At 48.0% G+C, this 14,521-nt stretch overlaps 2 pseudogenes; one reads left to right on the plus strand and one right to left on the minus strand.

The window, feature by feature from the left end:
- The window catches only part of LOC119338518, a 43,323-nt pseudogene that overhangs the window by 18,355 nt on the left and 10,447 nt on the right, over window positions 1-14,521 (minus strand).
- LOC119342291 lies at window positions 11,453-11,553 on the plus strand (annotated as a pseudogene).

Below are 14,521 nucleotides of genomic sequence, written 5' to 3' on the forward strand. Positions count from 1 at the left end.
CTTGGCCGCCCCCCTAGATGGGATCTAGGGCTGGCCGCCACCCCTAGGGGTGGAAACCTAGGTGGGGGCGCAGCCCTCTCTCCCCCTATATATAGTGGAGGCATAGGAGCAGCCCACACACGAAGTTCTTCTCCTGTTGGCGCAGCCCTACCTCTCTTTCTCCTCATATCTCGCGGTGCTTGGCGAAGCCCTGCTGGATTACCACGCTCCTCCATCACCACCATGCCATTGTGCTGCTGCTAGATGGAGTCTTCCTCAAGGCATGGGAGACGTCACCGGGCTGCACGTGTGTTGAACACGGAGGTGCTGTCCGTTCGGCACTAGGATCTCCGGTGATTTGGATCACGACGAGTACGACTCCTTCAAGCCCGTTCTCTTGAACGCTTCCGCTTAGCGATCTACAAGGGTATGTAGATGCACTCTCCTTCCCCTCGTTGATGGTTTCTCCATAGATATATCTTGGTGACACGTAAGAAAATTTTGAATTTCTGCTACGTTCCCCAACAGTGGCATCATGAGCTAGGTCTATTGCGTAGATTCTTTGCACGAGTAGAACACAAAGTAGTTGTGGGCGTTGATTTTGTTCAATATGCTTACCGTTACTAGTCTTATCTTGATTCGGCGGCATTGTGGGATGAAGCGGCTCGGACCAACCTTACACGTACTCTTACGTGAGACAGGTTCCACCGACTGACATGCACGTGTTGCATAAGGTGGCTAGCGGGTGCCAGTCTCTCCCACTTTAGTCGGATCGGATTCGATGAAAAGGGTCCTTATGAAGGGTAAATAGCAATTGACATATCACGTTGTGTTTTTTGCGTAGGTAAGATACGTTCTTGCTAGAAACCCATAGCAGCCACATAAAACATGCAAACAACAATTAGAGGACGTCTAACTTGTTTTTGCAGGGTATGCTATGTGATGTGATATGGCCAAGAGTAATGTGATGAATGATATGTGATTTATGAGATTGATCATGTTCTTGTAATAGGAATCACGACTTGGATGTCAATGAATATGACAACCGGCAGGAGCCATAGGAGTTGTCTTAATTTATTGTATGACCTGCGTGTCATTGAACAACGCCATGTAATTACTTCACTTTATTGCTAAACCCTTAGCCATAGTAGTAGAAGTAATAGTTGGCGAGACAACTTCATGAAGACACGATGATGGAGATCATGATGATGGAGATCATGGTGTCATGCCGGTGACGATGATGATCATGGAGCCCCGAAGATGGAGATCAAAAGGAGCAAAATGATATTGGCCATATCATGTCACTATTTGATTGCATGTGATGTTTATCATGTTTATACATCTTATTTGCTTAGAACGACGGTAGTAAATAAGATGATCCCTCATTAAAATTTCAAGAAAGTGTTCCCCCTAACTGTGCACCATTGCGAAAGTTCATCGTTTCGAAGCACCACGTGATGATCGGGTGTGATAGATTCTAACGTTCATATACAACAGGTGTAAGCCAGATTTACACACGCGAAACACTTATGTTAACTTGACGAGCCTAGCATGTACAGACATGGCCTCGGAACACAAGAGACCGAAAGGTCGAGCATGAGTCGTATGGAGGATACGATCAACATGAAGATGTTCACCGATGATGACTAGTCCGTCTCACGTGATGATCGGACACGGCCTAGTTGACTCGGATCATGTAATCACTTAGATGACTAGAGGGATGTCTATCTGAGTGGGAGTTCATTAGATGAACTTAATTATCCTGAACATAGTCAAAAGCCCTTTGCAAATTGTGTCGTAGCTCGCGCTTTAGTTCTACTGTTTTAGATATGTTCCTAGAGAAAATTTAGTTGAAAGTTGATAGTAGCAATTATGCGGTCTGGGTCCGTAAACTGTGGATTGTCCTTGTTGCTTCATAGAAGGCTTATGTCCTTAATGCACCGCTCGGTGTGCTGAACCTCGAACGTCGTCTGAGGATGTTGCGAACATTTGACATACACGTTTTTGATAACTACGTGATAGTTCAGTTAAACGGTTTAGAGTTGAGGCACCAAAGACGATTTCGAAATGTCACGGAACATATGAGTTGTTTCGACGGCTGAAATTGGGATTTCAGGCTCGTGCCCACGTCAAGAGGTATAAGACCTCCGACGATTTTCTTAGCCTGCAAATTAAGGGAGAAAAGCTCAATCGTTGAGCTTGTGCTCAGATTGTCTGAGTGCAACAAGTCACTTGAATCGAGTGGGAGTTGATCTTCCAGAGATAGTGATGTTTCTCCAAAGTCATTGCCACCAAGCTGCTAGAGCTTCGTGATGAACTATAACAAATCAGGGATAGATATGATGATCCGTGAGATATTCGCGATGTTTGACACCGCGAAAGTAGGAATCAAGAAGGAGCATCAATTGTTGATGGTTGGTGAAACCACTAGTTTCAAGAAGGGCAAGGGCAAGAAGGGATACTTCATGAAACAGCAAATCAGTTGCTGCTCTAATGAAGAAACCCAAGGTTGAACCCAAACCCGAGACTAAGTGCTTCTGTAATAAGGGGAACAGCCACTGGAGCAGAATTACCCTAGATACTTGGTAGATGAGAAGGCTGGCAAGGTCGATAGAAGTATATTGGATATACATTAAGTTAATGTGTAATTTACTAGTACTCCTAGTAGCACCAGGGTATTAGATACCGGTTCGGTTGCTAAGTGTTAGTAACTCGAAGTAAAAGCTACGGAATAAACGAAGACTAGCTAAAGGTGAGCTGACGATATGTGTTGGAAGTGTTTCCAAGGTTGATATGATCAAGCATCGCACGCTCCCTCTACCATCGAGATTGGTATTAAACCTAAATAATTGTTATTTGGTGTTTGCGTTGAGCATAGACATGATTGGATTATGTCTATCACAATACGGTTATTCATTTAAGGAGAATAATAGTTACTCTGTTTATTTGAATAATATCTTCAAAGGTCTTGCACCTAAAATGAATGGTTTATTGAATCTCGATCATAGTGATACACATGTTCATGCCAAAAGATACAAGATAGTAATGATAGTACCACCTACTTGTGGCACTGCCATGTAACTCATAAAACGCATGAAGAATATCCATGTTGATGGATCTTTGGACTCACTCGTTTTTGAAAAGTTTGAGACATGCAAACCATGTCTATTGGTATGTACACATGAAGAAACTCCATGCAGATGGATCGTTTTGGACTCACTTGATTTTGAATCACTTGAGACATGCAAATCATACCACATGGGCAAGATGACTGAAAGCCTCGTTTTCAGTAAAATGGAACAAGAAAGCAACTTGTTGGAAGTAATACATTTTGATGTGTGCAGTCCAACAAGTGCTAAGGCACGCAGTGGATATCGTTGTGTTCTTACTTCACGGATGATTTGAGTAGATACTGAGTATATTTACTTGATGAAACACAAGTCTGAATTATTGAATGGTTCAAGTAATTTCAGAGTGAAGTTGAAGATCATCGTGACAAGAGGATAAAATATCTATGATATGATCATAGAGATGAGTATCTGAGTTACGAGCTTTGGCACGCAATTAAGACATTGTGGAAATTGTTTCACAATTAATACCGCCTGGAACACCATAGTGTGATGGTGTGTCCGAACATCATAGCTGCACCGTATTGGATATGGTGCGTACCATGATGTCTCTTATCGAATTACCACTATCGTTCATGGGTTAGGCGTTAGAGACAACCGCATTCACTTTAAAATAGGGCACCACGTAATTCCGTTGAGACGACACCGTTTGAACTATGGTTTGGAGAAACCTAAGTTCTCGTTTCTTAAAAGTTTGGGGCAGCGACGCTTATGTGAAAAAGTTTTAGGTTGATAAGCTCGAACCCAAAGCGGATAAAATGCATCTTCATAAGACACCCAAAACAGTTGGGTATACCTCCTAATTCAGATCCGAAAGCAATAGGGATTGTTTCTTGAATCGGGTCCTTTCTCGAGGAAAGGTTTCTCTCGAAAGAATTGAGTGGGAGGATGGTGGAGACTTGATGAGGTTATTGAACCGTCACTTCAACTAGTGTGTAGCAGGGCACAGGAAGTTGTTCCTGTGGCGCCTACACCAATTGAAGTAGAAGCTTATGATAGTGATCATGAAGTTTCGGATCAAGTCACTACCGTACCTCGTAGGGTGACAAGGATGCGTACTACTTCAGAGTGGTACAGTAATCCTGTCTTGAAGGTCATGTTGCTAGACAACAATGAACCTACGAGCGATGGAGAAGTGATGGTGGGCCCAAATTCCGACAAATGGTTAGTAGCCATGAAATCCGAGATAGGATCCATGTATCAGAACAAAGCATGGACTTTGGTGGACTTGCCCGATGATCGGCAAGCCATTGAGATAAATGGATCTTTAAGAAGAAGACGGACGTGGACGGTAATGTCACCGTCTATGAAGCTCGACTTGTGGTGAAGAGTTTTTCACAAGTTCAAAGGAATTGACTATGATGAGATTTTCTCATCCGTAGCGATGCTTAAGTCCGTCGGAATCATGTTAGCATTAGCTGCATTTATGGAATCTGGCAGATGGATGTCAAAACGAGTTTCCTTACCAGTTTTTCGTAAGGAAAGGTTGTATGTAATACAATCAGAAAGGTTTTGTCGATCCTAAGGATGCTAAAAGGTATGCTAGCTCTAGCGATCCTTCCATGGACTGGAGTAAGCATCTCGGAGTTGGAATGTACGCTTTGATGAGATGATCAAAGATTTTGGGTTTATACAAAGTTTATGAGGAACTTGTATATCCAAAGAAGTGAGTGGGAGCACTATAGAATTTCTGATGAGTATATGTTGTTGACATATTGTTGATCAGAAATGATGTAGAATTTCAGGAAAGCATATAGGGTTATTTGAAAGGTGTTTTTCAATAGAAAACCTGGATTAAGCTACTTGAACATTGAGCATCAAGATCTATAAGGATAGATCAAAACCGCTTAATGGTACTTTCAAATGAGCATATACCTTGACATGATCTTGAAGGTGTTCAAGATGGATCAGTCAAAGAAGGAGTTCTTGCCTGAGTTGTAAGGTATGAAGTTAAGAGTTAAAGCTTGACCACGGCAGAAAAGAGAGAAAGGACGAAGATCATCCCCTATGCTTTAGACATAGGCTCTACAATATGCTATACTGAGTACCGCACCTGATGTGTGCCTTGCCACATGTCTGGCAAGAGGGTACAAAGGTGATCAAGGAGTGGATCACCAGATAGCGGTCAAAATTATCCTTAGAGGAATAAGGATATGTTTCTCGATTATGGAGGTGATAAAGAGTTCAACATAAAGGGTTACGTCGATGCAAGCTTTAACACCTATCCGAATGACTCTGAGTAGCAAACCGGATACGTATAGTGGAGCAACCATTTGGAATAGCTCCAAGTGGAGCGTGTAAGCAGCATTTACAATATGACCTAGAGATTTGCGAAGTACATACGGATCTGAATGTTGCAGACCCGTTGACTAAAACCTCTCTCACAAGCAAAACATGATCAAACCCCAGAACTCGTTGAGTCTTAATCACATGATGATGTGAACTAGTTTAATGACACTAGTAAACTCTCTGGATGTTGGTCACATGGCGATATGACCTGTGAGTGTTAATCACATGGCGACGTGAACTAGATTATTGACTCTAGTGCAAGTGGGAGACTATTGGAAATATGCCCTAGAGGCAATAATAAATAGTTATTATTATATTTCCTTGTTCATGATAATCGTTTGTTATCCATGCTATAATTGTATTGATAGGAAACTCAGATACATGTGTGGGTACATAAACAACACCATGTCCCTAGTAAGCCTCTAGTTGACTAGCTCGTTGATCAACAGATGGTTACGGTTTCCTGATCATGGACATTGGATGTCGTTGATAATGGGATCACATCATTTGGAGAATGATGTGATGGACAAGACCCAATCCTAAGCCTAGCACAAAGATCGTAGTTCGTATGCTAAAGCTTTTCTAATGTCAACTATCATTTCCTTAGACCATGAGATTGTGCAACTCCCGGATACCGTAGGAATGCTTTGGGTGCACCAAACGTCACAACGTAACTGGGTGGCTATAAAGGTGCACTACGGGTATCTCCGAAAGTGTCTGTTGGGTTGGCACGAATCGAAACTGGGATTTGTCACTCCCGTAAATGGAGAGGTATCTCTGGGCCCACTCGGTAGGACATCATCATAATGTGCACAATGTGACCAAGGGGTTGATCACGGGATGATGTGTTACGGAACGAGTAAAGAGACTTGCCGGTAACAAGATTGAACAAGGTATCGGGATACCGACGATTGAATCTCGGGCAAGTACAATACCACTAGACAAAGGGAATTGTATACGGGATCGATTGAGTCCTTGACATCGTGGTTCATCCGATGGGATCATCATGGAACATGTGGGAGCCAACATGGGTATCCAGATCCCGCTGTTGGTTATTGACCGGAGAACGTCTCGGTCATGTCTGCATGGTTCCCGAACCCGTAGGGTCTACACACTTAAGGTTTGATGACGCTAGGGTTATAAAGGAAGTTTGTATGTGATTACCGAATGTTGTTCGGAGTCCCGGATGAGATCTCGAACGTCACGAGGAGTTCCGGAATGGTCCGGAGGTAAAGATTTATATATTGGAAGTCCTGTTTTTGTCACCGGAAAAGTTTCGGGTTTTATCGGTAACGTACCGGGACCACCAGGAGGCTCCCGGGGGTCCACCAAGTGGGGCCACCATCCCCGGAGGGCTGCATGGGCCAAGTGTGGGAGGGGACCAGCCCCAGGTGGGCTGGTGCACCCCCCAACAAGGGCCCAAGCCGCTTAGGGTTTGGGGAGGGGGCGCCCCACCTTGCTTGGGGGGCAAGTTCCCCCTCTCCCCCCCTTGGCCGCCCCCCTAGATGGGATCTAGGGCTGGCCGCTGCCCCTAGGGGTGGAAACCTAGGTGGGGGCGCAGCCCCCTCTCCCCCTATATATAGTGGAGGCATAGGAGCAGCCCACACACGAAGTGCTTCTCCTGTTGGCGCAGCCCTACCTCTCTTTCTCCTCATATCTCGCGGTGCTTGGCGAAGCCCTGCTGGATTACCACGCTCCTCCATCACCACCACGCCGTTGTGCTGCTGCTGGATGGAGTCTTCCTCAACCTCTCCCTCTCTCATTGCTGGATCAAGGCATGGGAGACGTCACTGGGATGCACGTGTGTTGAACGCGGAGGTGCTGTCCGTTCGGCACTAGGATCTCCGGTGATTTGGATCACGACGAGTACGACTCCTTCAACCCCGTTCTCTTGAAAGCTTCCGCTTAGAGATCTACAAGGGTATGTAGATGCACTCTCCTTCGCCTCGTTGCTGGTTTCTCCATAGATAGATCTTGGTGACACGTAGGAAAATTTTGAATTTCTGCTACGTTCCCCTACAGGGGCCTTCCCCAACACAGAAGGCGCTGGTGCTGCAAACAGCTGGCTGGGCGGGGTGCCGCCCGCATCGGAGAGCTGCAGGTGGCACACCTGGGATGTGACTGCGCCGAGCTGCAGGGAGTGCGTGGTGGCTGCTCTGGGGGTGTGCTGGGCGAGAGAGAGAGCCGGGCCCATGTTGATGCCGTCGTCAATGTTGCTGGCCGAGTCTGCGCTTGGCACGAAGCAGAGGGGCTTGTCGACAGTGGCCGCCGCAGCCTTGTCGACGGCGGCCTTCCTCGGGTCCACCCTGGGCGGAGGGGGCAGCTCCTTGCCCACCTCATCGAAGAACTCAGCCACCGGGTCACCGTCGGCCGCAGCACCGCCCGCTTCCCGTGGCAGCGGTCTGGGTGGCGCCAGCAGCGGGTTGCGCGTTGCAGCGGCCGTCCCAGAGGAGGACGCAGCCCGGGAGCCAGTTCTGCCAGACTTGGCGGCGTGTCCTTGGCGTGCGTCGTGGTGGCAGCTCCGGTTGTGCCTCGAGGTGGGCGTGCGGCTGCGTTGGCGCTCCGTGGGGAGGGGGCGGTTGGCTCCTTTCCGCGGCCCTACCCCAGCAGCGTTGTTGGGGAACGTAGTAATTTCAAAATTTTCCTATGCACACGCAAGATCATGGTGATGCATAGAAACGAGAGGGGAGAGTGTTGTCCATGTACCCTCATAGACTGAAAGCGGAAGCGTTATGACAATGTGGTTGATGTAGTCGTACGTCTTCACGATCCGACCGATCCAAGTACCGAACGTACGGCACCTCCGAGTTCAGCACATGTTCAGCTCGATGACGATCCCCGGACTCCGATCCAGCAGGGTGTCAGGGATGAGTTCTGTCAGCACGACGGCGTGGTGACGATGATGATGTTCTACCGACGCAGGGCTTCGCCTAAGCACCGCTACGATATGACCGAGGTGGAATATGATGGAGGGGGGCACCGCACACGGCTAAGGAACGATCACGAAGATCAACTTGTGTGTCTAGAGGTGCCCCCCTGCCCCAGTATATAAAGGAGGGATGGAAGGTGCGGCCGGCCCCCTAGGGGTGCGCCTGCAGGAGTCCTACTCCCACCGGGAGTAGGACTCCCCCCTCTTGCCTTGGTGGAGAAGGAAAGGGGGGAGGGGAAAGAGGAAAGGGGGGCGCCGCCCCCCCCTTCCTTGTCCTATTCGTACTAGGGGGGTGCGGCCTGCCCTGGCCGGCCCTCCTCTTCTCCCTCATGGCCCATGTAGGACCATTAACCCCCGGGGGGTTCCGGTAACCCCCCGGTACTCCGGTAAAATCCCGATTTCACCCGGAACGTTTCCGATATCCAAATATAGGCTTCCAATATATCAATCTTTATGTCTCGACCATTTCGAGACTCCTCGTCATGTCCGTGATCACATCCGGGACTCTGAACAACCTTCGGTACATCAAAACTTATAAACTCATAATAAAACTGTCATCGTAACGTTAAGCGTGCGGACCCTACGGGTTCGAGAACTATGTAGACATGACCTAGAACTGTTTCCGGTCAATAACCAATAGCGGAACCTGGATGCTCATATTGGCTCCTACATATTCTACGAAGATCTTTATCGGTCAAACTGCATAACAACATACGTTGTTCCCTTTGTCATCGGTATGTTACTTGCCCGAGATTCGATCGTCGGTATCCAATACCTAGTTCAATCTCGTTACCGGCAAGTCTCTTTACTCGTTACGTAATGCATCATTCCGTAACTAACTCATTAGCTACATTGCTTGCAAGGCTTATAGTGATGTGCATTACCGAGAGGGCCCAGAGATACCTCTCCGACAATCGGACTGACAAAACCTAATCTCGAAATACGCCAACTCAACATGTACCTTCGGGGACACCTATAGAGCTCCTTTATAATCACCCAGTTACGTTGTGATCTTTGGTAGCACACAAAGTGTTCCTCCGGCAAACGGGAGTTGCATAATCTCATAGTTGTAGGAACTTTGTATAAGTCATGAAGAAAGCAATAGCAACATACTAAACGATCAAGTGCTAGGCTAACGGAATGGGTCAAGTCAATCACATCATTCTCCTAATGATGTGATCCCGTTAATCAAATGACAACACATGTCTATGGTTAGGAAACATAACCATCATTGATTAATGAGCTAGTCAAGTAGAGGCATACTAGTGACATTAAGTTTGTCTATGTATTCACACATGTATTATGTTTCCGGTTAACACAATTCTAGCATGAATAATAAACATTTATCATGATATGAGGAAATAAATAATAACTTTATTATTGCCTCTAGGGCATATTTCCTTCAAGCGTGTCCTTCCAAGACCGCCTCTGACTGTCGTCGCCGTCGTGGGAGCATCGATGGCCTGCCGAGGGCATGCCCTTGCAGCCCGAGGACGCGACCTGCGCGGGATGGCGCATGCGCGGCCGCGAGTCCAGCGCCGGCCTACCATCGTCGACGCCGGCCACCCAGCCACCGATAGGCAGGAAGCGCGGGTACAGGCGGTCATCGTCGGAGGAGGAGGGGAGCCCGCTCTGGCCCGAGTGCGAGGAGCGGGGGGAGAGCGGCGTCCAGTCTTCAACGCGATCGATGTGGACCAACACGTCCCAGCGAAGCAGGTTGGGGGGCGCGACCACTCTGCTCGGCGGCGAGAAGCCGAGCATCTCCTCCACCCTGCCGGCGCCGCGCGCGTGCTTCCAGAGCGTCCTCTTGGTGGGGATGTGGTGGAGCTGCCACACCCACACCCAGACGGCGGAGAGCTTCGTGTCCGCGCGCTCGAAGGTGCGGCTGTCGAGGCGTTCAATGATCACCTGGTCGCCCAGCACCTCCTTTGCGCCCTCCAGCGTCCACAGCTGCATCGGCAGCTTCTCCATGACGACATGGACATGGAGCATCCAGGTGTCATGGATCGCGTGCGTGTCCTCCCTCCATGGCTCCAGGAGGAAGGAGACACCATCCATGATGATCGAGCCACGCCGGACGACGAGCTCCTTGTGCGCCGGCATGGTGAGGTGGATGAAGAAGTCTTTTGGATCGTGGCTGGTGACGCGCAGGAGGTGCGAGGGGATCTAGAACTCCCGCTCGATGGCACGACCGATGGAGAGGGGGCTGGCCTCGTGTAGCTTGGTCATCGCGGTGATCACCACCGCATGCTGCTGCAGCAGGAACACCTGCTGCTCCAGCTCCAGCATGGAGGCGATCACCTTGTGGCTGGAGCGAGGCCGGCATCCGTGGTCGATGAAGGGGGGTTCGCCGAGGCCATCAGGGGCGGAGGGGGGTGGGGCGGGGAACAATGCCGCTCCCGCACCGGACGGGCCTGCCGCACACCCGCAGGTCGGCCACTCTTGCTGTTGGGGCACTCCCTACCAAAGTGGCCTGGCCGCTTGTAGAGGATGCAATGGAGGGGATCGTGGCAGTCGACGCGGCGGTGGTGGGGGCTGAGGCACTGGAAGCAGAGGCCCTTGAATCTCTTTAAGAAGGCCTCGCGCCCCGACGAGGAGGGGGCGGCTGGATCCGGGCCCGCGGAGGCGCCCCGGGTTGCTTGGAGGTCGCTTGGCGGCCTTCTTGCTCTTGTGAGATTGATAGCGCGTCCAACCTTCATCAATGGCGGTTGGCTCCGAAACGGGCAGCGGGGAAGGCACAACTACAATGGACCGAAGTCGGGGCTGCTCTACCAGGGGGGACGCGTCGGAGGCCAGCGGTCCGAGCGAGGGGGCGCCCTCGAGGTCAGCGCCTTGCTGTAGGATTTGCGGGGGCGTCCCCCACTCAAGATCGGCCGGAGATCGGGAGAGGTGGGAGCCACGGAAGAACCAGGGGATCCAGATCCGCCCCCCAGCCTGCGGCCTTGATGGGTGGCAGATGGGGAAGCGGGATCCCGGGGAGAGGACAGGGTCGGCATGGGCGGCAGCGCCCGCCCGGGCGGGACAGCGGTGGAGGAGGGCGGTGGCCGCCGCGGTCGGAGTGGCCAGCGGCGCAGGGGAGCGTGGCGGAGCGGGTCCCTGCGTTTCTCGACTCTTTCGACCAATCAGTACGCGTTCTCGGCCTTTTGGCTAAGATCAAGTGTAGTATCTGTTATTATCAGTTTAATTATAAAACTTTGACTTAAGACAAATAGTAGAAGTACACTTATTCGCGGACGGAGGGAGTAGGAGTGAAGTTCGTGTGCTCAGTATTTATGGATCTTTAGTGCCAGGCAATTTACAATAATCTCCGCATGGGTCGTACCCTTAGATGAGGTTTGTACTTCGCATTAATTGCATCACAAACAGAATACCCTAGACAAGCTCATTCATGAGAATTTGAAATGATTTAGTGGGCTAGGCAAACATGTTGTTATTTTTAAGCATTCAACCCACTAATAATCAAACCAAAGAGTACACTAACTGTAAAGCTTTCACTCGATGATCCAGAACCCTAGATCACCTCAGCATTTGCATGGGGCAAACCTCTACAAGCTCATTCAGAAGAAACTATGGTCCTCTCTCAGAAAAACTATGGTGGATGAGATACATATGTAACCCATACTACTCTTTTGTCATAAATCATTGTGCCAATTAGTATGAGTCAAAAACACTTTAAGATCTTCAAACACCTGAGCCCTGACTAAGTATTCAATTCACACAAAAATCTTAGAGCTTGAGTGTACGCTTATGAGATGATAATATAATATTGAGGAACAGTGAATTATCCGCAACATGCCCATTCAAGGTAGAAGCAATTAAACAAGAGTATGTAATTAATGAGTAACGTGGTATCATTCACATCCAATTGTTGATACTAACTCGAGTAATTACTATCAAATTTCTACAACAGCCTTCACTTTTAAGGGGGGTTTTAGCGAGCATGTTTCCCTTAGTTTGGGTTAAATAGAAATACTATAAATAGAATTCTGGTCCGCATTCACACAAGCAGTTTTGGGGTGGACAACTTTGTGTCACTGTTGTGCAAGTACCACCATCGTTTTGTCTTAGTAAAGTCTTTTACTGGCATGGCCCGTGATTTAAAAATTGCTTCGACACAAAAGACAAAACGGTATCCCTAGCGCATAAATCGTTGCGAGTTTACGCTTTCATCATCTTTGTTAAATTAAGTCCATCACATCGACACTCATAACACGCTCTACCATATTTTTGCGGAAATCCTAATTTTGGTCGGCTCCTCTCGCCACTACCTTCTCCTATTTCCATACTTCTGCCCCGGATGCGTTTGGGATGCTTCTAATAACCAGTGAATGACAAGTCATCTTCATGTTTAGATCGTATTTCAATCGGAACTTTCCACGTCAATCTTTTTTATTACGTCTTGTTTATACTCCTATATTGGGCTTTTCACTTCTATATTGGGCTCAAAGAATATATTTACAGACGGTACATCGGAAAAGCAAAGGGCAAATAGAAGCCACTCCCCTTTCTCAGAAAAACACTTGGCACATTGACAACGATCCAAAATAACTTGTAGAACATCCCAACTATTGAAATCCAGCGTATGATGAGAATATCTACTCTTCGATTCCACTTAAACAAAAGCAGCAAAATTGGCTTGGTTGGTTGGATGCAGCTATTTCATGTTTCATAAAATAAAATTCACTACTGGCCACTTTAGTCTACAGTTATTCTTGCACATGGACGAGCCTGTGAAGCTTAAGTGGGCAGTGCATCCTATTATTGCACGCTCATCGAAAGAACACAATGACATGTACGAATACTCATTAAATGTAAATCCACCTTTGATGGTTCTACCTATGCAACAACAAGAGGGCTCTTTTGAGGCAGATCGTTATCTCACATTCCCCAGCATGTGCCCTCCTAAATTATTCTATGTGGTTCCAATGTGAGTCAACAGTTGCCGTCATGCAACTACGAGCTAGCACCCAAGTGAACCCTAAGTCTTGAAGCCTCTCAAGCTCATGATTTGCTAGCATTCCACTATCCCAGTGTATAGGGCATGGTGGTAAACTCTCTGTCTCCGTTTTAGTCTCCTCCATCCTATTTTCAGTTTAGAAAATTATGTGGTGGTAGGTTTGCTCTCCCTATGCCACCTTTTATAACACGGTTTGGTTGGATGTGAATGTACAATGTTCTACTACCTCTGTAACTTATTGAGGTAGTACCAAATAAAGGTTCATGATTCTGTACAATGACCAAGAGCAGAGACCATGTGGCCACCATTTTTATTTGTCATGTGAAGTTATTGTATCGGGGGAGCTTCCCCATTGATCAACTATAGTTATCACTACAGTAGTTCAGCAACTATAGTTATCACTACGAGTCATACATGAGCTTATAAAGCTAAGGCTACGAGTACACAAAAACAACACCATGGTAGTTCTACTGAAAACAGCGTCAGTCCGGGTTAGTTGCATCCAAATCATGGAAATTAGAGTCCCAAACAAGAGGAAAAACGTTGGGAAAAGTAGATACGACAGAGACATATCAGCTTGCAAGTAAAATACTAAGGAGTTAGTGCCGAGGTGATGTATTACGGAACGACTAAAGAGACTTGCTGGTAACGAGATTGATCTAGGTATGAAGATATCGACGATCGAATCTCGGGCAAGTAACATATCGATGGACAAAGGGAATTATGTATGTTGTCATAACGGTTCGACCGATAAAGATCTTCGTAGAATATGTAGGAGCCAATGTGGGCATCCAGGTTCCGCTATTGGTTATTGACCGGAGAGGTGTCTCGGTCATGTCTACATAGTTCTCGAACCCGTAGGGTCCGCATGCTTAACGGTCATTGACGATATAGTGTTGTATCAGTTATATGATTTGGTGACTGAATGTTGTTCGGAGTATTGGATGAGATCACGGACATGACGAGGAGTCTCGAAATGATCGAGAGGTAAAGATTGATATATAGGATGATGGTATTCGGATACCGGAAGTCTTTCGGGGGTTACCGGGTACTTATCGGGTCACCGGAAGGGGTTCCGGGCACCCCCGGCAAAGTTATGGGCCTTATGGGCCAAAACAGAGGGAACACACCAGCCACAAGGGGCTAGTGCGCCCCCATAGCAGGCTGGCCTAGGAGAAGAAGGAAAGAGGAAAGGGAAAGGAAAATGTGGAGTAGGACTCCCCCTTCCTTCCCTCCCCC

The sequence above is a fragment of the Triticum dicoccoides genome, chromosome 7B (genome assembly GCF_002162155.2).
Source record: "Triticum dicoccoides isolate Atlit2015 ecotype Zavitan chromosome 7B, WEW_v2.0, whole genome shotgun sequence".
NCBI lineage: Eukaryota > Viridiplantae > Streptophyta > Magnoliopsida > Poales > Poaceae > Triticum > Triticum dicoccoides.